Source organism: Acipenser ruthenus, unplaced genomic scaffold, assembly GCF_902713425.1.
Source record: "Acipenser ruthenus unplaced genomic scaffold, fAciRut3.2 maternal haplotype, whole genome shotgun sequence".
In the NCBI taxonomy this organism is placed as follows: domain Eukaryota; kingdom Metazoa; phylum Chordata; class Actinopteri; order Acipenseriformes; family Acipenseridae; genus Acipenser; species Acipenser ruthenus.
Genome location: NW_026708811.1, coordinates 296,521 through 320,000, shown reverse-complemented (window position 1 = coordinate 320,000; position 23,480 = coordinate 296,521).

Sequence of the window (23,480 nt, the reverse complement as noted above, 5' to 3'; positions counted from 1 at the left end):
CAGGGGACGTGCATTTAATTGATGTTCCCTCAGGACACGGGCCCCGGCTAACCCCAGTGCAGCTCCGCGGGGGGACGAGCAGGTGTTCACCCCGAGCTCGAGGAACTCCAGCCCGCCCCATAACACTCGTGCACCCGGGGGAACAGGGGACATGCATTTAATTGATGTTCCCTCGGGACACGGGGCCCCGGCTAACCCCCGTGCAGCTCCGAGGGGGGAGGAGCAGGTGTTCACCCCGAGCTCGCGGAACTCCAGCCCAGCCCCATAACACTCGTGCACCCGGGGGAACAGGGGACGTGCATTTAATTGACGTTCCCTCGGGACACGGGACCCCGACTAACCCCCGTGCAGCTCCGCGGGGGGACAAGCAGGTGTTCACCCCGAGCTCAAGGAACTCTAGCCTGGCCTCATAACACCCGTCCACCCGGGGGGGACTTGTAGGTATTTTTTTTCCCCAGCAGACGGTTCCCTGCCTTACACTCGGGCACGCCCGGGGAATGTTAGAGGTCGTCGTCCCCTCCGCTGCTGAGGCGCTAAAGTATCCGACTGCCTGGAATGCTAAACCGGCTTGGATCGGTCTGTGGGGATCGCGGGGAGTTCGCCGTTAATGGAGCCTCGTACTGCTTTCCCGCCCAGCCTGAAAATAGCCAAGCAGGAAGCTCCTACCGACCGAGTTCCCCGCAGCCTTCCGGAACTTCAAGATGGACGGGACTCTGGTCATGTGATAAAACACACGACCAGAGTCCCGTCCAACGTGACGTTGCGGAAATCTGCCGAAGCCTCAGAGGGGAGGAGCTTAATTCTCGGCTATTTTCGCTGGCCTCCGGGGCTGCTTCTAACAGGTCTCCGCAGGTCTTGTGCAAGTGTTCACACTAAGCTCGCGGAACTCCAGCCCGGCCCCATAACACTCGTGCACCCGGCGGAACAGGGGACGTGCATTTAATTGATGTTCCCTCGGGACACGGGGCCCCGGCTAACCCCCGTGCACCTCCGCGAGGGGATGAGCAGGTGTTCACCCCGAGCTCGAGGAACTCCAGCCCGGCCCCATAACACTCGTGCACCCGGGGGAACAGGGGACGTGCATTTATAATTGATGTTCCCTCGGGACACGGGAACCCGGCTAAACCCCGTGCAGCTCCGCGGGGGGACGAACAGGTGTTCACCCCGAGCTCGCGGAACTCCAGCCCAGCCCCATAACACTCGTGCACCCAGGGGAACAGGGGACGTGCATTTAATTGATGTTCCCTCAAGACACGGGGCCCCGGCTAACCCCCGTGCAGCTCCGCGAGGGGATGAGCAGGTGTTCACCCCGAGCTCGAGGAACTCCAGCCCAGCCCCATAACACTCGTGCACCCGGGGGAACAGGGGACGTGCATTTAATTGATGTTCCCTCAGGACACGGGGCCCCCGCTAACCTCTGTGCAGCTCCGCGAGGGGACAAGCAGGTGTTCACCCCGAGCTCGAGAAACTCCAGCCCGGCCCCATAACACTCGTGCACCCGGGGGAACAGGGGACGTGCATTTATAATTGATGTTCCCTCGGGACACGGGACCCCGGCTAAACCCCGTGCAGCTCCGCGGGGGACGAGTAGGTGTTCACCACGAGCTCGCGGAACTCCAGCCCGGCCCCATAACACTCGTGCACCCGGGGGAACAGGGGACGTGCATTTATAATTGATGTTCCCTCGGGACACGGGAACCTGGCTAAACCCTGTGCAGCTCCGCGGGGGGACGAACAGCTGTTCACCCCGAGCTCGCGGAACTCCAGCCCAGCCCCATAACACTCGTGCACCCGGGGGAACAGGGGACGTGCATTTAATTGATGTTCCCTCAAGACACGGGGCCCCGGCTAACCCTCGTGCAGCTCCGCGAGGGGATGAGCAGGTGTTCACCCCGAGCTCGAGGAACTCCAGCCCGGCCCCATAACACTCGTGCACCCGGGGGAACAGGGGACGTGCATTTATAATTGATGTTCCCTCGGGACACGGGACCCCGGCTAAACCCCGTGCAGCTCCGCGGGGGACGAGTAGGTGTTCACCACGAGCTCGCGGAACTCCAGCCCAGCCCCATAACACTCGTGCAACCGGGGGAACAGGGGACGTGCATTTATAATTGATGTTCCCTCGGGACACGGGACAGCGGCTAAACCCCGTGCAGCTCCGCAGGGGGACGAGCAGGTGTTCACCTCGAGCTCACGGAACTCCAGCCCAGCCCCATAACACTCATGCACCCGGGGGAACAGGGGACGTGCATTTAATTGATGTTCCCTCGGGACACGGGACCCCGACTAACCCCCGTGCAGCTCCGCGGGGGGATGAACAGGTGTTCACCCCGAGCTCGCGGAACTCCAGCCTGTTCCCATAACACTCATGCACCCGGGGGAACAGGGGACGTACATTTAATTGATGTTCCCTCAGGACACAGAAACCCGACTAACCCACGTGCAGCTCCACGGGGGGACGAACAGGTGTTCACCCCGAGCTTGCGGAACTCCAGCCCGGCCCCATAACACTCGTGCACCCGGCGGAACAGGGGACGTGCATTTAATTGATGTTCCCTCGGGACACGGGGCCCCGGCTAACCCCTGTGCAGCTCCGTGGGGGGAGGAGCAGGTGTTCACCACGAGCTCGCGGAACTCCAGCCCGGCCCCATAACACTCGTGCACCCGGGGGAACAGGGGACGTGCATTTATAATTGATGTTCCCTCGGGACACGGGACAGCGGCTAAACCCCGTGCAGCTCCGCGGGGGACGAGCAGGTGTTCACCTCGAGCTCGAGGAACTCCAGCCCGGCCCCATAACACTCGTGTACCTGGGGGAACAGGGGACGTGCATTTATAATTGATGTTCCCTCGGGACACGGGACCCTGGCTAAACCCCGTGCAGCTCCGCGGGGGACGAGTAGGTGTTCACCACGAGCTCGCGGAACTCCAGCCCGGCCCCATAACACTCGTGCACCCGGGGGAACAGGGGACGTGCATTTATAATTGATGTTCCCTCGGGACACGGGACAGCGGCTAAACCCCGTGCAGCTCCGCGGGGGACGAGCAGGTGTTCACCTCGAGCTCGAGGAACTCCAGCCCGGCCCCATAACACTTGTACACCCGGGGGAACAGGGGACGGATATTTAATTGATGTTCCCTCGGGACACGGGCCCAGGCTAAACCCTGTGCAGCTCCGCGGGGGACGAGTAGGTGTTCACCCCGAGCTCGCGGAACTCCAGCCCGGCACCATAACGCTCGTGCACCCGGCGGAACAGGGGACGTGCATTTAATTGATGTTCCCTCGGGACACGGGGCCCCGGCTAACCCCTGTGCAGCTCCGCGGGGGGAGGAGCAGGTGTTCACCACGAGCTCGCGGAACTCCAGCCCGGCCCCATAACACTCGTGCACCCGGGGGAACAGGGGACGTGCATTTATAATTGATGTTCCCTCGGGACACGGGACAGCGGCTAAACCCCGTGCAGCTCCGCGGGGGACGAGCAGGTGTTCACCTCGAGCTCGAGGAACTCCAGCCCGGCCCCATAACACTCGTGTACCTGGGGGAACAGGGGACGTGCATTTATAATTGATGTTCCCTCGGGACACGGGACCCTGGCTAAACCCCGTGCAGCTCCGCGGGGGACGAGTAGGTGTTCACCACGAGCTCGCGGAACTCCAGCCCGGCCCCATAACACTCGTGCACCCGGGGGAACAGGGGACGTGCATTTATAATTGATGTTCCCTCGGGACACGGGACAGCGGCTAAACCCCGTGCAGCTCCGCGGGGGACGAGCAGGTGTTCACCTCGAGCTCGAGGAACTCCAGCCCGGCCCCATAACACTTGTACACCCGGGGGAACAGGGGACGGATATTTAATTGATGTTCCCTCGGGACACGGGCCCAGGCTAAACCCTGTGCAGCTCCGCGGGGGACGAGTAGGTGTTCACCCCGAGCTCGCGGAACTCCAGCCCGGCACCATAACGCTCGTGCACCTGGGGGAACAGGGGACGTGCATTTAATTGATGTTCCCTCAGGACACGGGACCCCGGCTAACCCCCGTGCAGCTCCGAGGGGGGACGAGCAGGTGTTCACCCCGAGCTCGCGAAACTCCAGCCCGGCCCCATGACACTCGTGCACCCGGCGGAACAGGGGACGTGCATTTAATTGATGTTGCCTCGGGACACGGGGCCCCGGCTAACCCCCGTGCCGCTCCGCGGGGGGAGGAGCAGGTGTTCACCCCGAGCTCGCGGAACTTCAGCCCGTCCCCATAACACTCGTGCACCCGGGGGAACAGGGGACGTGCATTTAATTGATGTTCCCTCAGGACACGGGGCCCCGGCTAACCCCCGTGCAGCTCCGCGGGGGGACGAGCAGGTTTTCACCCCAAGCTCGCGGAACTACAGCCCGGCCCCATAACACTCGTGCACCCGGCGGAACAGGGGACGTGCATTTAATTGATGTTCCCTCGGGACACGGGGCCCCGGCTAACCCCCGTGCAGCTCCGCGGGGGGACGAACAAATGTTCACCCCGACCTCGTAGAACTCCAGCCCGGCCTCATAATACTCGTGCACCCGGGTTAAAAGGGGACGTGCATTTAATTGATGTTCCCTCGGGACACGGGACCCCGGCTAACCCCCGTGCAGCTCCGCGGGGGGACGAACAGGTGTTCACCCCGAGCTCGCGGAACTCCAGCCCAGCCCCATAACACTCGTGCACCCGGGGGAACAGGGGACGTGCATTTAATTGATGTTCCCTCAGGACACGGGGCCCCGGCTAACCCCCGTGCAGCTCCGAGGGGGGACGAGCAGGTGTTCACCCCGAGCTCGCGGAACTCCAGCCCGGCCCCATGACACTCGTGCACCCGGGGGAACAGGGGACGTGCATTTAATTGATGTTCCCTCGGGACACGGGGCCCCGGCTAACCCCTGTGCAGCTCCGCGGGGGGAGGAGCAGGTGTTCACCCCGAGCTCGCGGAACTCCAGCCCGGCCCCATAACACTCGTGCACCCGGGGGAACAGGGGACGTGCATTTATAATTGATGTTCCCTCGGGATATGGGACCCCGGCTAAACCCCGTGCAGCTCCGCGGGGGACGAGTAGGTGTTCACCACGAGCTCGCTGAACTCCAGCCCGGCCCCATAACACTCGTGCACCCGGGGGAACAGGGGACGTGCATTTATAATTGATGTTCCCTCAGGACATGGGACCCCGACTAACCCCCGTGCAGCTCCGCGGGGGGACAAGCAGGTGTTCACCACGAGCTCATGGAACTCTAGCCCGGCCTCATAACATCCGTCCACCCGGGGGGGACGTGCAGGTATTTTTTTTCCCCAGCAGACGGTCCCCTGCCTTACACTCGGGCAGGCCCGGGGAATGTTAGAGGTGATAAAACACATGACCAGAGTCCCGTCCAACGTGACGTTGCAGAAATCTGCAGAAGCCTCAGAGGGGAGGAGCTTAATTCTCGGCTATTCTCGCTGGCCTCCGGGGCTGCTTCTAACGGGTCTCCGCAGCTCTTGTGCAAGTGTTCACCCCGAGCTCGAGGAACTCCAGCCCGGCCTCATAATACTCGTGCACCCGGGTTAACAGGGGACGTGCATTTAATTGATGTTCCCTCAGGACACGGGGCCCCCGGCTAACCCCCGTGCAGCTCTGACTTCAGCCACGTAAAACTTTCTGACCGGAACATACGCTCGTTAATGTTCCTCCTCAAATCGTTCAGAAAGCAGGGGAAAAGGCAACTCTCGCTGCACCGTCAATTAGTACAAGACCATGGCCAAGGTATTTTTGTGGTATTCTTGTTTTTTGTCTTTTTGTGTATTTATAGTATCGGCTCATGTGTGCATTCATGTCTGTTTCGCAGAGCGGCTCATCCCTAAAAACAAGCTCCAGTGCTTTAACCAGCAATGCGAGACGGCGATACCTGAACTACTTGGTAAGCCCTGCAATGTACACATGCTCACCTGTTGTCTGGGCGCTCACAGCTGACTGTCTGCTCCCCTTGTCTTTACAGATCTCTGCGAGTTGGCACCTTCCAACGCCTGCACCCTGGTCGGCCTTCTGTGCGGGAGGCTGTTGTTGCACAATGGTCATCGTAGGGGGGTCGTAATGAATATGAGTCTGCTTGACTTTGACAGTGCCAAAGCTACACGGGAGAGTTCCACATCAGCATGCGTAACAATTTTAATGTTTGTCGACTACACTTCTTAGGGGCTGCTGCCATCTACTGGTGTAAAATAATTATGACATTGGGGAAATTATCATTTTTTTTGTTTGCTGTGTATTTCAGCTCTCTATTTTGATATACAATACAGTGGGACCTTTTTATAATGTCTCCTTTTCTTTAACCCCCCCCCCCCCCCCCAACAGGTGAGTAACCACAAAATGGCAGGGACCTTCGGGAAAGCGGTGTTGGTGGTGAGCACCCTGGAGCATCAATGGCTCTTGCGGTATGCCGCAATGAGACACAAACTCCCAGGGTACAGCTACAAACCAACCACGTTTTTCTTTACCAACAAGGGCAACCCTATCAAGAAGATCGGAAGAGCTATTTCGAAAGCTTGGAAGTACTGGGGGCTAGGAGACGACATTACCACAGGCACGATACGCTCTGCGGTGGTCACCTATGTAAGAAGGACTTGACCACTGCCCAGCGGTGTTTGCAGCAGGTAAAGGCAACTTCACTAACCTGACTCATTTTTCTTTACTCCCTAGACCTGGGCAACTCACAACGAAGTTAACAAAACTGCAGTTTCGAGACACATGGCGCACAGCCTGAGAACACAGGAAAGCTTCTACGTCAGTGACCAAACCCCGGCTGACCACCAACGAGCATGACGCCTCATCGGGGACAGCCTGCTGCCCCCGGTCGCTCACTCTGCCTCCACAGAGGACCCCTGTTTAAATGCACTGTCTGATGATCTGTCTGATTTTAATAAAGTGCTTTAGACTCAAAACCTTGGCTGTTCCTAGCTATGACCCCTGGGCTTACACTCCCGCACTGGGCTTGTGTCCCAGGCATCCATTCCCCCGCCCTGGCCGCATCCATGGCTGGTGAAAAGGATGGAGCATCCCAAAGCCCAGCATCCGGCTGGGATGCAAGTGCAGTCTCACTCCCAAGCCATTTTCCGACTCTCCGTTGCAGGCACGCAGCTCCAGCTATGGCCCATCAAAAGTGTGACTCTTGTTTAGAGTTAGGGTTAGGGTTTAAAATCGTCTGGAAATTAAACACTGGTGTCTTTTTTAATTGTATTGTTTTTGAAAAAAAGTTGAAAGGCTGGGAGGATCTTCTGTGGAGAAGATCTTCCCGGCCTTTCAACATTTACTTTTCAAAACGAACATTTGTCATTCAAAAGTCCAACAGCGTAACGCAAGGAGAATGGCTAATTCATTAGGAACAGTCATTTGTAACACAGTACCAGTTTCAAATGATTAAAAACTGGGAAACTGTTTGAGAAAAAAAAAAAAAGTTTATTTAAAAATATTTAAAATATACACATTTGTTTAAGAAATACTGTTCCAATGGTCATTTCAAATGTGCTGCAAGTTTAAAATCGTCTGGAACTTAAACACTGATGCCTTTTTTAATTGTATTGTTTTTGAAAAAAATTGAAAGGCTGGGAGAATCTTCTGTGGAGAAGATCTTCCCTCCCTTTCAACATTAATTCTCAAACTGAATGCAGTAGGGATTCAAGGAAATGCATGCACATGGATTAGGGAGTGGTTAACATGTAGAAAACAGAAAGTACTAAATAGAGGAGAAACCTCAAAATGTGGTGAGGTAGCCAGGGGTGTACCACAGGGATCACTATTAGGTCCTCTGCTATTCCTAATCTACATTCATGATTTAGGTTCTGGTATAGTAAGCAAGCTTGTTAAATTTGCAGACGACACAAAAATAGGAGTGGCGGCAAACACTGTTGTAGCAGCAAAGGTCATTCAAAATGATCTAGACAGCATTCAGAACTGGGCAGACACATGGCAAATGACATTTAATAGAGAAAAGTGTAAAGTTTTGCATGCAGGCAATAAAAATGTGCATTATAAATATCATATGGGAGATACTGAAATTGAAGAAGGGAACTATGAAAAAGACCTAGGAGTTTATGTTGACTCAGAAAGCTATAAAAAAGGCCAACAAGATGCTCGGATATATTGTGAGAAGTGTTGAATTTAAATCAAGGGTAGTAATGTTAAAACTTTACAATGCATTAGTAAGACCTCACCTAGAATATTGTGTTCAGTTCTGGTCACCTCGTTACAAAAAGGATATTGCTGCTCTAGAAAGAGTACAAAGAATAGCAACCAGAATTATCCCGGGTTTAAAAGGCATGTCGTATGCAGACAGGCTAAAAGAATTGAATCTATTCAGTCTTGAACAAAGAAGACTACGCGGCGATCTGATTCAAACATTCAAAATCCTAAAAGATATAGACAATGTCGACCCAGGGGACTTTTTTGACCTGAAAAAAGAAACAAGGACCAGGGGTCACACATGGAGATTAGATAAAGGGGCATTCAGAACAGAAAATAGGAGGCACTTTTTTACACAGAGAATTGTGAGGGTCTGGAACCAACTCCCCAGTAATGTTGTTGAAGCTGACACCCTGGGATCCTTTAAGAAGCTGCTTGATGAGATTTTGTGATCAATAAGCTACTAACAATCAAACGAGCAAGATGGGCTGAATGGCCTCCTCTCGTTTGTAAACTTTCTTATGTTCTTATGTTTTTAGATTAATATAGGTTAATCTATTGAAATACATGGATAGACCTAAAGAATACTACTGTGCGTCATAGAAAAAAAATCTTGTAATACCCAAATGGTAATATTTTCGCTGGGCTCTGAACGATGGTATTATCACTTCAACACATCAGCTTGAGCTCAAAGTGTGGCTTGTGCAGAGCTGGCATTTCAGTCTATCCACCACGCAGACCCGAAAGGGAAGACACATATTGTTCAGACTCAAATCCATATATTACAATAAACAATAGCTGGTTTAGTGTGTATTACCAGGGGTAATACCATCTGAATGGTTCCTGTCCCCAAAACCTCTCTATGGTATTATTCCCTGGTAGTACACACTGAACCAGCCATTATTCCAGTTGTTAAATGATACAATAATTAACATTTTATATAAAAAAAAAAAAAAAAAACAACAAACAAAAACACAATAACATTCACAGACTAGCCATAATCCCTGGACTGTTCCATTATACAAAGGTGTTTGCTTTACATAAAAAAGTAGCCGCATGTAAGAAACAGGGCATATTTATGATGGTCTTTACACAAATACAGTTTGCACCATATACAGTATATCTGTGTATTTACAAGTAGTCTCAGGCCGATTGGTTTGGTGCAAATTCTGGGGTGAATCAGTTTGTTTTGGATGTTTCATTTATGCCTGCAAATGAACTGAACCGTACTTCAGCATGCACCAAACGACCATTTGTGAAAGGGCTTTTAAAAGACTCAAAAGTACTGTATGCCTAAATTATTGTTTGTTACTAGCAATATTAACACATTGTTTTCTTCACAAAAAAAGGATGTAAATCCCATTTTGATGCAAATACCTTGATAAATCTGACTGAAGGCAAAGATACTGGTACCCAATAAAGTACAGGTGTGTGGATTTGTGTTAATCTGCATATTTGAAAACCAGTTGAATATTTTATATAAAAAATTACACTGCAATATAATTATATGATAATCGTGGTATTTTTTCTGATAGTTATCATACCATGAGAATTTCTTAGCATCCCACCTCTACATCTGACCCTATGTCACACCTACGTCAAACTTATCCAATTGTCAGGAAAATTCATATGGATACCCAAACACCCCACCCCCAATAAAGAAACTAAAAATATAGTAAAATGCCAAAGGATTATGCTATTGGGGGCGGGGAGTGTTTACTTTGAACGGACTCAGACAGAATGTATAAGAAAACTAAATATTCAATATATGTATGGCACCATTACAATCATTACAATCTCACCTGGCATTTGTTTTCTGCTTTCACCTTGTAAGGCTTGAAATAGATAAGCACTTGGTCTTCATCTACTTTGGCCCATCTTGTATACTTTCATCCTGCACAAGATAACAAATACAATTATGAAGTTACTTCATCAGTGGCGGACTGTAGCAAGATTGATTGATGTAGCAATCTCTGTGTCCTCCAGTTTGAAAGATCCACTTGCACACAATAGTGGGCTATATAACTTGATTTCATTAGTATGCTTAGCAATCCCCGGAACAATGAGACCATATAGAAAAAACAATACTTTAATCTGCATTTTCATCATATAACTCTATACATTAAATTAATTTATGAAGTTAATATTTTTTATGTATAAATGTATGAAAAATAAATTTGGTTCAAGTACATGTATTGGGGGTTGTTTTAAAACAAAATCTGACAGGGGATATTATATTATTTCTACCATTTTCCCTGCACCTGGAATCTGTGTCTATTTCACAAACACCAAAGTTGGGATTCATTTAAAACAAAAAAATCACCAGTTTGTTTTATTGTTTAATAAAAAAAATAAAAAAAAATAGTAAATGGGGAAAACTGACTTGGCTTAGTGGCTGCCATGGTTTTATAATTGACATATAAATTAAATCAATGTCTACATAAGACATATTAAAAAGTGGATGAGTAAAGGTCTCCACACACCAGACACAAAGTGATTTTTTAATTGGCAACGACTCCCGACGAGACCTTTCGCAGCGACATGACCACACAAACCAGCAGCGATAGGTTTGAAAATTGCCAGATCTATACAACTGTTCAAAATTGCTATTGACAGAACTATGATCAAGACTGGTACTACTTATCAACATAATGTGGAAATTATGAGTGTCTTCTCTGATGGTATTTCAACACATATGGCAATAAATCACACATACCAGGCTTATCCAGTTCTTTCGAAATGGACTCCCATATATTCCCTTTCAAATCTGTATCTTTATAATTGTGATGGCCTTTGTCATAAAGCTCTGGGTAGTTTTTCAACGACAAGTATTTTTCCTCCGTCATTTTGGAAACTGCTTCACCCTGCTGGACCACGTGCATTGAAGCTGTTCTCCGATTGCTCAATGCCCTAGTTGACGTGCGTCAAATCGCAAAAAATCGGATTCAATCCTATTTATTTCTCGTCAGTCCAGTGCTGCCCTGGTGCCGTTCCTGCGTAGCTTGTCGTGTGAAAGATACAGGAGCCATTTCCCTTAGTTTGCCGGAAACTTTAAATTAAAACTTCGATGCCATTTTTACTGCAGATTTATTTGAGTAATTCTTAATTTCATTGGTGCTAATGTAACACTACCTTGATCTCTAACATTTACTGTCTAGTTGTTGCTGTTGCATGTTTCATTTCTTTTTTGGAAGTGTGCTTTAAAAAGGACCCCATCCAGTCAGACCCTAGTATAATCCTACATAAAACACTGAAGATTCACAAGTTAATCAAAAGCATTCTATCACATAAACCTGACTTAGCACACCAGAACAAAATGTCTCAACCTCCGAGAAAACATATAGAATGTATATTTAGATTTTTACAGTACAAATGACTTACTTGTGTATTTAAATTTACTGCCCTGTTGCACACACTAATGAAAGTATTTCTCCAAAACAATCTGCAATAAAAGTAAAACACAACATCACTGAGGTATTAATGTTTCCCAGACCCTGCAGCAAAATGCCTGGTATCACAAGAGATCAAAGTTTAGACTATAACTTGTGAGTTCAATAATATGAATATATTTCCCACTAGTTGCTAAAGATGAAAATGTCGTACAGAGATCTTGTTCCGCTTGAACAGGGACATGTGGTCCAGCATGACGAGAAGTCTGATCTGCACCGCGATGGGCAACCGATGCGATGCCAACACCTGTTGAAATTAGTACGAACTTCAAGGCAAAGACATAACTCCACGTGACAGAAAACAAGCACCACTCACACAGGAATAATAAATTTATAATGTGATGTAATGTGATCTCTCAACATGCTGAACATCAGCCTTTAAAACCACACCATGCAATGCGTGCCAGCCACTAACATGGTTATCAGATTTGTTGGTGTTGGCAAAAAAAATATGGGTTGTCCTTTGCAACTCCAGCAAGCTCCCTAATTTCTTTGTCAGCTAGCCTCTTCATTGCATCTATAGTATCTAATGGTATCAGGACTGGAAGAAGGTGGTTGTTCCCCTTGCCTGTTTGGTATGTCCCTTTAAGTCTGTTTATAAGAGCTTTTTCAAATGGGTCATCCAAGCATTTCACTTGATTCTTATCAATCCAAGAGTCTTTTTCTGCATCTTCCCATTCTGTTAGTAGCATTCAGCTCGGCGCACCTCCTCTTCTTGCATTAAACAGTGTTAGTCTACAGACTGCAGTGTCCCGCAGTGTTATAAATGTGTGTGCATCGTAAGCCATGTATTCATCCTCCAACATAGTCACCATTTTGTCCACTGTGTAGTCCCTCACTTTCTTCACATCATCATCCAAAAGGTACCTTTTCTGGTTTTCAAAGCTTTGTCTGTCTTCCTTTGTTTATGGCATATGTGGCATCTCCAAACAAATAATTGTGGTTCATTTCAAGAACTGTCAGAAACCTATCAAGCTCTGCTGCCTTTTCATCCATTAGGTAAGTGGCCTTCATGATTTTGCATGCTGTTTTCGGTAGATAATCTAGAGAAAGCTTAAGTCCAGGTTTGATTACATCTTTATCTCTTGCTGTGCAAGCTTGAATAGCTGATTCCAGAATAGAGAAGTATTTTCTTTTTAGCATGTCTGCAGCCGTTCCCTCCACATGTATGCTACTTGAGTTTTCAGACAGTCCTTGTTTTCTAAATACAAAATACAACGATGACAAACGCCTCATTTTATATGCATCGTGATAAAGGAATAAAATAACTATTTAGCTCTATGTTATTAGCAAAACAGATCTTGAATTTTGGATAATGGTGATTTTATATCTAGATTGATTGATTAGATCTTTATCACTAAAATAAACCTTGTCTGGTGAACTAAGCTGAGTATCTGTTTTCATCAGCAGAATTAAGACAAGCTTGCTCTTTAGACTAAATAGCCCACTGTAATGATTAGGGGTGTAAATCTGTCTCTTATATAACACAGTAAGTAGAATAGATTAGCGATTTGGATTTTAGCACCGTTTGAATAATTAGACTGCATAACATTTCTGTAACAATGCAATTAATGCTCGCCCTCTAATCATAACAGACCATTATCAGACCGCCGATGCTATTATTTTTTCATATTGCTTCACTGTTTTTATACATTTATTTATATAAAGGGCTTAATTTAGTAATTTATTTGATTTAATTGTTATTTTTTTTTCTGTCAAAAAACGTAATGGGTTTTTAAGTAAGCCAAGCCTTCATTTTTCACATACATACGAGATCGCAACATGTTAATAAGTGACTAATCTTTATTAAAGCTATAATGAAAAATAAAGCGTTTTGCTGGACACACTATTACAATCCTCATGACGAGTAACTGCATTTAAATGAAAAAGTAAGACTTGCCATTTAAAAGCCCATTTAGTTGTTTAATAGAAAAAAAAAACTGTAAATTAAACTAACTTTACTATGAACGCGTTTCTCAGTTGTGATTGAGATACACAAATGGATTAACAGGTATCAATTGTAGGGCTGCTAGAATTAAATTGAAAATCGATTTTTTTCAATCGATTCCATTCCTCATTGTATACATCGATATAAATACGGGATAATCGATTCAATAATTACGTTTTTGTAACACGCACAGTTAATAACATTATTTAAGTTTATCAACGAAACTGCACCGAACGCCCTGCCTTGCTATTTACAGTATTTCTGCCACAGACAAGCAGTGGACATGCTCTTCTTTTCCTGCTCGTGTTAACCAGTTTTCAGTTTTGAAAATGCTTTGTAAGTACGCCCCTCTGTGTATTCATTGTATAAACAAACAAAAACAAAAAAAAAGCGCGCTGCCTTGAATCCAGAGCAGGACAACAGGCTTGTATTCCTGGCAAACAGCTTGTAAATAAATTGTGCACATTGAAGAAAACTGACTGTATATAGTTGGTGCTTCTTTGGAGTTTCAAAATGAACCGTTTTATATAATGAATAATTAACAATATTCAATAACGTTAAAAATAAATAAACAATCAGTGATGTTAAACGCAGTTTTGGAGTAAGGATCGGCTAGCGGGTATGCATGTTGTGGTAAGTAAATCAATTTATTATTATTACTACTATTATTACTATATTACAGTAAAACAGTTATAAAAGCACTGCATATCAAATATACACTCAGCACCCCATCACTAATGCTATTATGTTATGCAAAAATCTATACCAAATATAAATATAAGCTAATGACACGAACAAGAAAACAAAAATTGAAAAGAAAATATATATATGTGTGTATATATATATATATATATATATATACAGCTCTGGAAAAATGAAGAGACCACTGCAAAATTATCAGTTTCTCTGGTTTTACTATTTATAGGTATGTGTTTGGGTAAAATGAACATTTTTGTTTTATTCTATAAACTACTGACAACATTTCTCCCAAATTCCAAATAAAAATATTGTCATTTAGAGCATTTATTTGCAGAAAATGACAACTGGTCAAAATAACAAAAAAGATGCAGTGTTGTCAGACCTCGAATAATGCAAAGAAAATAAGTTCATATTCATTTTTAAAACACCACAATACTAATGTTTTAACTTAGGAAGAGTTCAGAAATCAATATTTGGTGGAATAACCCTGATTTTCAAGCACAGCTTTCATGCGTCTTGGCATGCTCTCCACCAGTCTTTCACATTGATGTTGGGTGACTTTATGCCACTCCTGGCGCAAAAATTCAAGCAGCTCGGCTTTGTTTGATGGCTTGTGACCATCCATCTTCCTCTTGATCACATTCCAGAGGTTTTCAATGGGGTTCAGGTCTGGAGATTGGGCTGACCATGACAGGGTCTTGATCTGCTGGTCCTCCATCCACACCTTGATTGACCTGGCTGTGTGGCATGGAGCATTGTCCTGCTGGAAAAACCAATCCTCAGAGTTGGGGAATATTGTCAGAGCAGAAGGAAGCAAGTTTTCTTCCAGGACAACCTTGTACTTGGCTTGATTCATGCGTCCTTCACAAAGACAAATCTGCCCGATTCCAGCCTTGCTGAAGCACCCCCAGATGAGTCCAATTTTCAGCTTTGCCCAACACCTGGTCGTCTAATGGTTAGACGGAGACCTGGAGAGGCCTACAAGCCACAGTGTCTCGCACCCACTGTGAAATGTGGTGGAGGATCGGTGATGATCTGCGGGTGCTTCAGCAAGGCTGAAATCGGGCAGCTTTGGCGTGAAGCAAGCCAAGTACAAGGTTGTCCTGGAAGAAAACTTGCTTCCTTCTGCTCTGACAATGTTCCCCAACTCTGAGGATTGGTTTTTCCAGCAGGACAATGCTCCATGCCACACAGCCAGGTCAATCAAAGTGTGGATGGAGGACCACCACATCAAGACCCTGTCATGGCCAGCCCAATCTCCAGACCTGAACCCCATTGAAAACCTCTGGAATGTGATCAAGAGGAAGATGGATGGTCACAAGCCATCAAACAAAGCCGAGCTGCTTGAATTTTTGCGCCAGGAGTGGCATAAAGTCACCCAACATCAATGTGAAAGACTGGTGGAGAGCATGCCAAGACGCATGAAAGCTATGCTTGAAAATCAGGGTTATTCCACCAAATATTGATTTCTGAACTCTTCCTAAGTTAAAACATTAGTATTGTGTTGTTTAAAAATGAATATGAACTTATTTTCTTTGCATTATTCGAGGTCTGACAACACTGCATCTTTTTTGTTATTTTGACCAGTTGTCATTTTCTGCAAATAAATGCTCTAAATGACAATATTTTTATTTGGAATTTGGGAGAAATGTTGTCAGTAGTTTATAGAATAAAACAAAAATGTTCATTTTACCCAAACACATACCTATAAATAGTAAAACCAGAGAAACTGATAATTTTGCAGTGGTCTCTTAATTTTTTCCAGAGCTGTATATATTTTTCAAACAAGCGCAAGGTGGTGGTGCAAGCTCTGTCTCACAGTGAGGAGAAAAATTAGGCACTATTATCTTGTGGATTCTGAGATGTTAGTAAAGGTTCCGAAATAATTGTATTTTATCTTGCTCTTAATTGTATTAATACTTGTACTGTGATTCTTGAAATGTATTTTTGTTTACGACTGTGTCGCCCTGGATAAGGGCGTCTGCTAAGAAATAATAATAATGACACAGATAATGACCCTTGTCCAACAGAATGTTATAATACAGTAGTGTACCAAATCTGAAGATATCGCAAAGCATGTGTCAACTATCATTGGTAATGGTTCTTAATTTCTAATGAACAAATAAGAAACCTTACCTTATCATTAAGCATTGGAAAAATGAAGGATTCTGTGCTTGACATGGGATGCTGTGCTTGACATTGCATTTTAGATCACAAGGACTTAAAATGCAAATCAAAAGAAATGAATTCTCACTGTAAAAAAAAAAAAGTGATTTTTTTTTATAGGAAGAGAATAAAGAACAGCCAAAAAAAAAAAACCTTAGTCTTGGGGAACCATCCCACTAAAAAACGCTTCGTCCTAAAAGGGTTCAATTCAAATATCACTACTTTTATAACTTATCAGTCTGTGATGCAACTCATGTCTTGGCAAAGTACTGAATTATTTATTAAGAAACAAAATAAAGCACACATAAAAAATAGAAGTTGCGTAGCATATATGAAGCCAATATCTCAAAGCGTTTGGTCTTTATTTTCCAGAAACGAACGTCGCATGACCGCAATTTGGCAGCCATCTTAGGTCACAGATCAACGTGACCAGTAGTTAGATTTTTCTAGAGGAGTTTCCACAATGCAGAGAATATAAATTCAACATTGCGATCAGTTCAGAAGATCAAAGCAGTTATAGGTGTGATGAGGCTGGTAATGTCTGCAGATTTACAAAAAACATACAAGCTTCCCTCACGTGGATGCTTAAAGAAAAGCCATTTAAATGTCATATCAAGATGCCACCCAACACTGAAAATATTAACTGGCTGACGTGGACATAGACCTTTGGGAGACAGTCCCCATAATGTGACATTCAACAGTATATTGTAGCGCCCTTTCTGATTTAACATGAAATCACCTTGTGGGGACATATTATATGTCTCCCAAAGGTAGAGACTTATCAAAAACAATATTTCTCTCCAGTAGCGACAGGCTCCGAGACTGATAATTAATGGAGTGACTTGTGGAGATATACACTGCTGTGAAAAAGTCTTAGACATTTTGCACAATTTTATTTCTTTTTTCTGGAGGGGGGGGCGGGTTATACTACCATAGAATCAACCTGATTTAATACTACCATGTCATGTATACATTTTATATCAAATAAAAATACATCCCCCCCCCGTTGAGAACCATACCTACAGTGAAACATGGAGGAGGCTCGGTTATGTTTTGGGGCTGCTTTGCTGCGCCTGGCACAGGGTGCCTTGAATCTGTGCAGGGCACAATGAAATCTCAAGACTATCAAGGCATTCTGGAGCAAAACGTACTGCCCAGTGTCAGAAAGCTCTGTCTCAGTCCCAGGTCATGGGTCCTCCAACAGGATAATGACCCAAAACACACAGCTAAAAGCACCCAAGAATGGATAAGAACAAAACATTGGACTATTCTGAAGTGGCCTTCTATGAGTCCTGATCTGAATCCTATCAAACATCTATGGAAAGAGCTGGATAAATGTGATGGGTTAGCTACTACAACACTTCATATTAGCTGCTCAAGTATAGTTTATTTTGAGATGTTGTAACTCGAGAATGTGTCTAAGACTTTTGCACAGCAATGTACATTTGGTGGCTTTTGTCTGCATTAGAGATGAACACACAAGTAAATGCCTCAAACTGTATCTACCTGGGTTGTTTAGGCAGCAACTTTCAAGCCAATCCAGCTGTCCCTTGTTCTGAATGTCTTCTGGTTGTCCATCATTGTGAGGCCCTTCCTGTCCTCCTTCAGTTGTGAACATACCTCTTGTTACTTTAGTCCCGATCCCATTGAGGGGATTCTCTATCTCAGCCACCCCTTGAAGTCTCCCACCTAGCTGGCCCCTGTCTGAATAAGACTCTTGTTCCGAAGTTTCTGAAAGAAGAGAATCACATGCACGGTAACAGTAGATGTGAAACACATGAAATCACTTTGTAGGGGCATGTTATATGTCTCCCAAAGGTAGAGAGAGTCCCCATAATGTGATATTCAGCAGTATATAGTGAAGTACTTCCTGATTTAATTACCATATTCCAAGAGTGGGGAAGGATCCAAGGGTTTCTGCCCATCCATTTTCTCAGCCATCTCTTGGTTCTCTGCCATCTAGAGTCCTTCAACAATGAGTAATGTGGCATGGACCTTAAGAAAAAAATAAATAATAATAATAATAATAATAATAATAATAATAATAATAATAATAATAATAATAATTGACCACTACACTGCCTGTGCACTAACATGGATTTGTGGTTTGCGGATAACATTTACATTTTTATATGGACATATACATGTAAACAAAAGTTGCAGTTTTGACAGTTAACTACCATATTCCTTCATTTTAAGATGCACTTTAACCATTATTTTGCTTCTCAAAAATATCCTGCGTCTTAAATTAGAGTACAGTAGTGATGTGTGTATTAAAAATCACCAACAAAAGACGCGACTACCCGAGTACATAAACAGCAAAGTGACTGACTGACGAGAAAAGGCGAACAAAGACGTCCCTGCCCGATCTCGAATCATCCATGACATGCAGGCAGCCATTTTCAAAGAAGCATCATTAGCTTCCTGAGGAATTTAAAAAGATATGTTTTTACTACTTCAGTGTTTCTAACAAATGTTTCTGATCAGACCCCCATAATTTTCGACATGCCAAGCAATACCACAGTTCACAAATTGGGAGAAAAACAGGTGTGAGTAATGATGACTGGAAATGGGAAGCAGCACATAACTGTATGCTGTGTGTGATAGCAAACAACTGCAAACTGCCTCCATATCAATCAATCAATCAATCAATCAATCTTTAGTTTTGTATAGCGCTTTACATGATAAAAAACACATACAAATATATATATATATATATATATACAGACGTGCTCAAATTTGTTGGTACCCTTACAGCTCATTGAAATAATGCTTCATTCCTCCTGAAAAGTGATGAAATTAAAAGCTATTTTATCATGTATACTTGCATGCCTTTGGTATGTCATAGAATAAAGCAAAGAAGCTGTGAAAAGAGATTAATTATTGCTTATTCTACAAAGATATTCTAAAATGGCCTGGACACATTTGTTGGTACCCCTTAGAAAAGATAATAAATAATTGGATTATAGAGATATTTCAAACTAATTAGTTTCCTTAATTAGTATCACACATGTCTCCAATCTTGTAATCAGTCATTCAGCCTATTTAAATGGAGAAAAGTAGTCACTGTGCTGTTTGGTACCATTGTGTGCACCACACTGAACATGGACCAGAGAAAGCAAAGGAGAGAGTTGTCTGAGGAGATCAGAAAGAAAATAATAGACGAGCATGGTAAAGGTAAAGGCTACAAGACCATCTCCAAGCAGCTTGATGTTCCTGTGACAACAGTTGCAAATATTATTAAGAAGTTTAAGGTCCATGGAACTGTAGCCAACCTCCCTGGGAGCGGCCGCAAGAGGAAAATCGACCCCAGAGTGAACAGAAGGATAGTGCGAATGGTAGAAAAAGAACCAAGGATAACTGCCAAAGAGATACAAGCTGAACTCCAAGGTGAAGGTACGTCAGTTTCTGATCGCACCATCCGTCGCTTTTTGAGCGAAAGTGGGCTCCATGGAAGAAGACCCAGGAGGACTCCACTTTTGAAAGAAAAACATAAAAAAGCCAGACTGGAATTTGCTAAAATGCATATTGACAAGCCACAATCCTTCTGGGAGAATGTCCTTTGGACAGATGAGTCAAAACTGGAGCTTTTTGGCAAGTCACATCAGCTCTATGTTCACAGACGAAAAAATGAAGCTTTCAAAGAAAAGAACACCATACCTACAGTGAAACATGGAGGAGGCTCGGTTATGTTTTGGGGCTGCTTTGCTGCGCCTGGCACAGGGTGCCTTGAATCTGTGCAGGGCACAATGAAATCTCAAGACTATTAAGGCATTCTGGAGCGAAACGTACTGCCCAGTGTCAGAAAGCTCTGTCTCAGTCGCAGGTCATGGGTCCTCCAACAGGATAATGACCCAAAACACACAGCTAAAAGCACCCAAGAATGGATAAGAACAAAACATTGGACTATTCTGAAGTGGCCTTCTATGAGTCCTGATCTGAATCCTATCGAACATCTATGGAAAGAGCTGAAACTTGCAGTCTGGAGAAGGCACCCATCAAACCTGAGACAGCTGGGGCAGTTTGCTCAGGAAGAGTGGGCCAAACTACCTGTTAACAGGTGCAGAAGTCTCATTGAGAGCTACAGAAAACGTTTGATTGCAGTGATTGCCTCTAAAGGTTGTGCAACAAAATATTAGGTTAGCGGTCCCATCATTTTTGTCCATGCCATTTTCATTTGTTTTCTTATTTACAATATTATGTTGAATAAAAAATCAAAAGCAAAGTCTGATTTCTATTAAATATGGAATAAACAATGGCGGATGCCAATTACTTTTGTCAGTTTTAAGTTATTACAGAGAAAATTGTGCATTCTTCGTTTTTTGTGGAGGGGTACCAACAAATTTGAGCACGTCTGTATATATATATCAATAATCAGAAAATAGAACACACATAGAAATTTATATATATATATATATATATATATATATATATATATATATATATATATATATATAAAATCAGCAATAAAACACACATATAATTATATGTTATATACATATACAGAAGCGAGAGAATATCACTTTAAAAACTTGCGTAAGCTAAGCTATACAAGTGTGTTTTTAAATGAGATTTAAAAGCATTGGCAGAAGGAGCTTCCTTTATAGTACTGGGAAGTCGTTCCATAATTTCGGTGCAATGTAACTCAAGCATCTACCACCTGAGTTTTGTTTCTGAATACTTGGTATGGAAAGTAGCCTGGCATCCTGTGATCGAAGTGGACGATTAGGAACGTATGGTTTTAAAAGATCCTTTAAATAGGGTGGAGCTAAGCAATTTAGAGCCTTGTGGGATAATAATAGCACCTTAAAATCGATCCTAAATCGAACAGGAAGCAAATGCAAGGACGCTAGCACAGGGGTGATATGATCTTGTTTCTTACTCCCAGTTAAAACTCTTGCAGCAGCATTCTGTACAAGTTGCAGCCGAGATATAACATTGTTACTAATACCAGCAAAAAGGCTGTTACATTAATCAATCCTTGAAGATATAAAAGCATGCACCAATCTCTCTGCATTCTGCTTGGAAAGCATACCTCTCAGTCTAGCTATGTTTCTTAAATGAAAAAAGAACATTTTTGTAACATTTTTAATGTGTGATTCAAAGGAGAGGTCTGAATCAAAAGTGACACCTAGGTTTTTTTTATCTCTGCTCTAGAATCTGTACAGAGACCGTCGAGTAGAAAATCAGATGAATCTATGTTCTTGTATTGCTTCTGAGGTCTCATTATCATCAATTCTGTTTTGTCTGAGTTTAACATTAAAAAGCTTTTAAACATCCAATGTTTAATGTCAGCAAGGCAGGTATTCAAAATATTAGCAGCAGATACATCACCCTGTTTGAGAGACAGGCAAAGCTGAGTGTCATCAGCATAGCAATGAAAATGAACTCTGTGTCTACGAATGATATTTCCCAAAGGTAACATATATAGAGAGAACAGAATTGGGCCAAGAATTGAACCCTGAGGAACCCCACACGTAACCTTTGACATAAAATAGGTCGCCTCCTCAACTTTAACAAACTGAAACCTATTAGAGAGATAGGATCTGAACCAGAACAAGACAGTACCTGACAATCCCACTAAATGTTCAAGGCGATTAATTATGACAGAATGATCAATGGTGTTGAAAGCAGCACTTAGATCCAGTAGAACAAGTACTGAAGGCGAGCCCATGTCAGAAGTCATCAACATATCATTTACCACTCGAATTAGTGCCGTCTCGGTGCTATGATAAGGCCTGAAACCTGACTGAAATTTCTCAGAAATATTCTGTGCAGCAAGAAATCTATTTAATTGTTCAGCCACTACTCTTCTAACACTTTGGACAAAAAAAAGGGAGATTAGAAATAGGCCTGTAATTATTAAGCACATTGGGATCAAGGGTAGGCTTCTTGAGCAGGGGTTTTACTACGCAGTCTTCAAAGAATTTGGAACAGTACTTGATGAGAGTGAGCTGTTAATAATATTTAAAACTGTGTTATTTATTTTTGGATATACTTTTCTCAAAAGTGTAGTAGGAATGGGATCTAATGCACATGTTGTGGGTTTAGTCTTTTTAATTATGGCATCCGGCTCTTGTTCACATGTCAAGCAAAAGTGCTGTAAGATTTGGTTGGGTTCAGACGGACCAAGAATATTTGTATAATTGTTTATATCAGTATGTAGTTGCTCAACTGATTCCTAATGTCGGTCACTTTTTTATTGAAGTGATTCACAGCTTACTGGAGGAATATTCTGTGTAACGCGCTCTGATTGCGGATTTGTTAATCTTGCTGTTGACTGAAAAATAAATCTGATTTTTGTCAACAAGATCGGAGAAATAAACAGATCGAGCTAAAGACAGTGACGTTCTATATGTTAAAATACTATCTTTCCAGCTTTGATAATATATCTGAAGTCCAGTCGATCTCCCATCTGCGTTCTAATTTGCGACACATACGTTTATGCATACGTGTTGTATCATTAAACCAAGGAGAAAATATTTTTGTAGATAGTTTCTTTATTTTATAAGGTGCAATAGTGTCAAGACTATTTGCCAGAGTGGCGTTATATTTATCCACCAAATCTCCGACCACTCCTGACTGAATAATTCACAACACAGAGTTTGTTATTCATTTAGCAGGGGACAATTCTATATTGTGTTTATCTAGATTTTTATTGTAGTTTTGGGGGTTTTTGTTTGTAATTGTTTGACTTAAATATAATTGGCTCAGTAGTACTTCAATCTTTAAACCGAGGTCCTGTCCACATTGTGTGGATGTTAAAGATCCCATGGCACTCTTCGTAAGAGCAGGTATGTTAATCCCGGTGTCATGGCCAAATCCAAAAAGCAGGTTATACAATCCGGCCTACCTAAAGTCCCTCTACCTTAATTAGGGTTAAAAGTGTGTTTGTGCCCCACTTCCCCCCCTCCCCCGGACCCTCTTGTAATGAGGCCTCCGTCTCAATGGGTAACTCTCCTAGTTAAATAAATAGTCTCTGTAAGTTGTTTCTGACAAAAGCGTCTGCTCAATGACTAAAATAATGATTATATACGATTATGAAG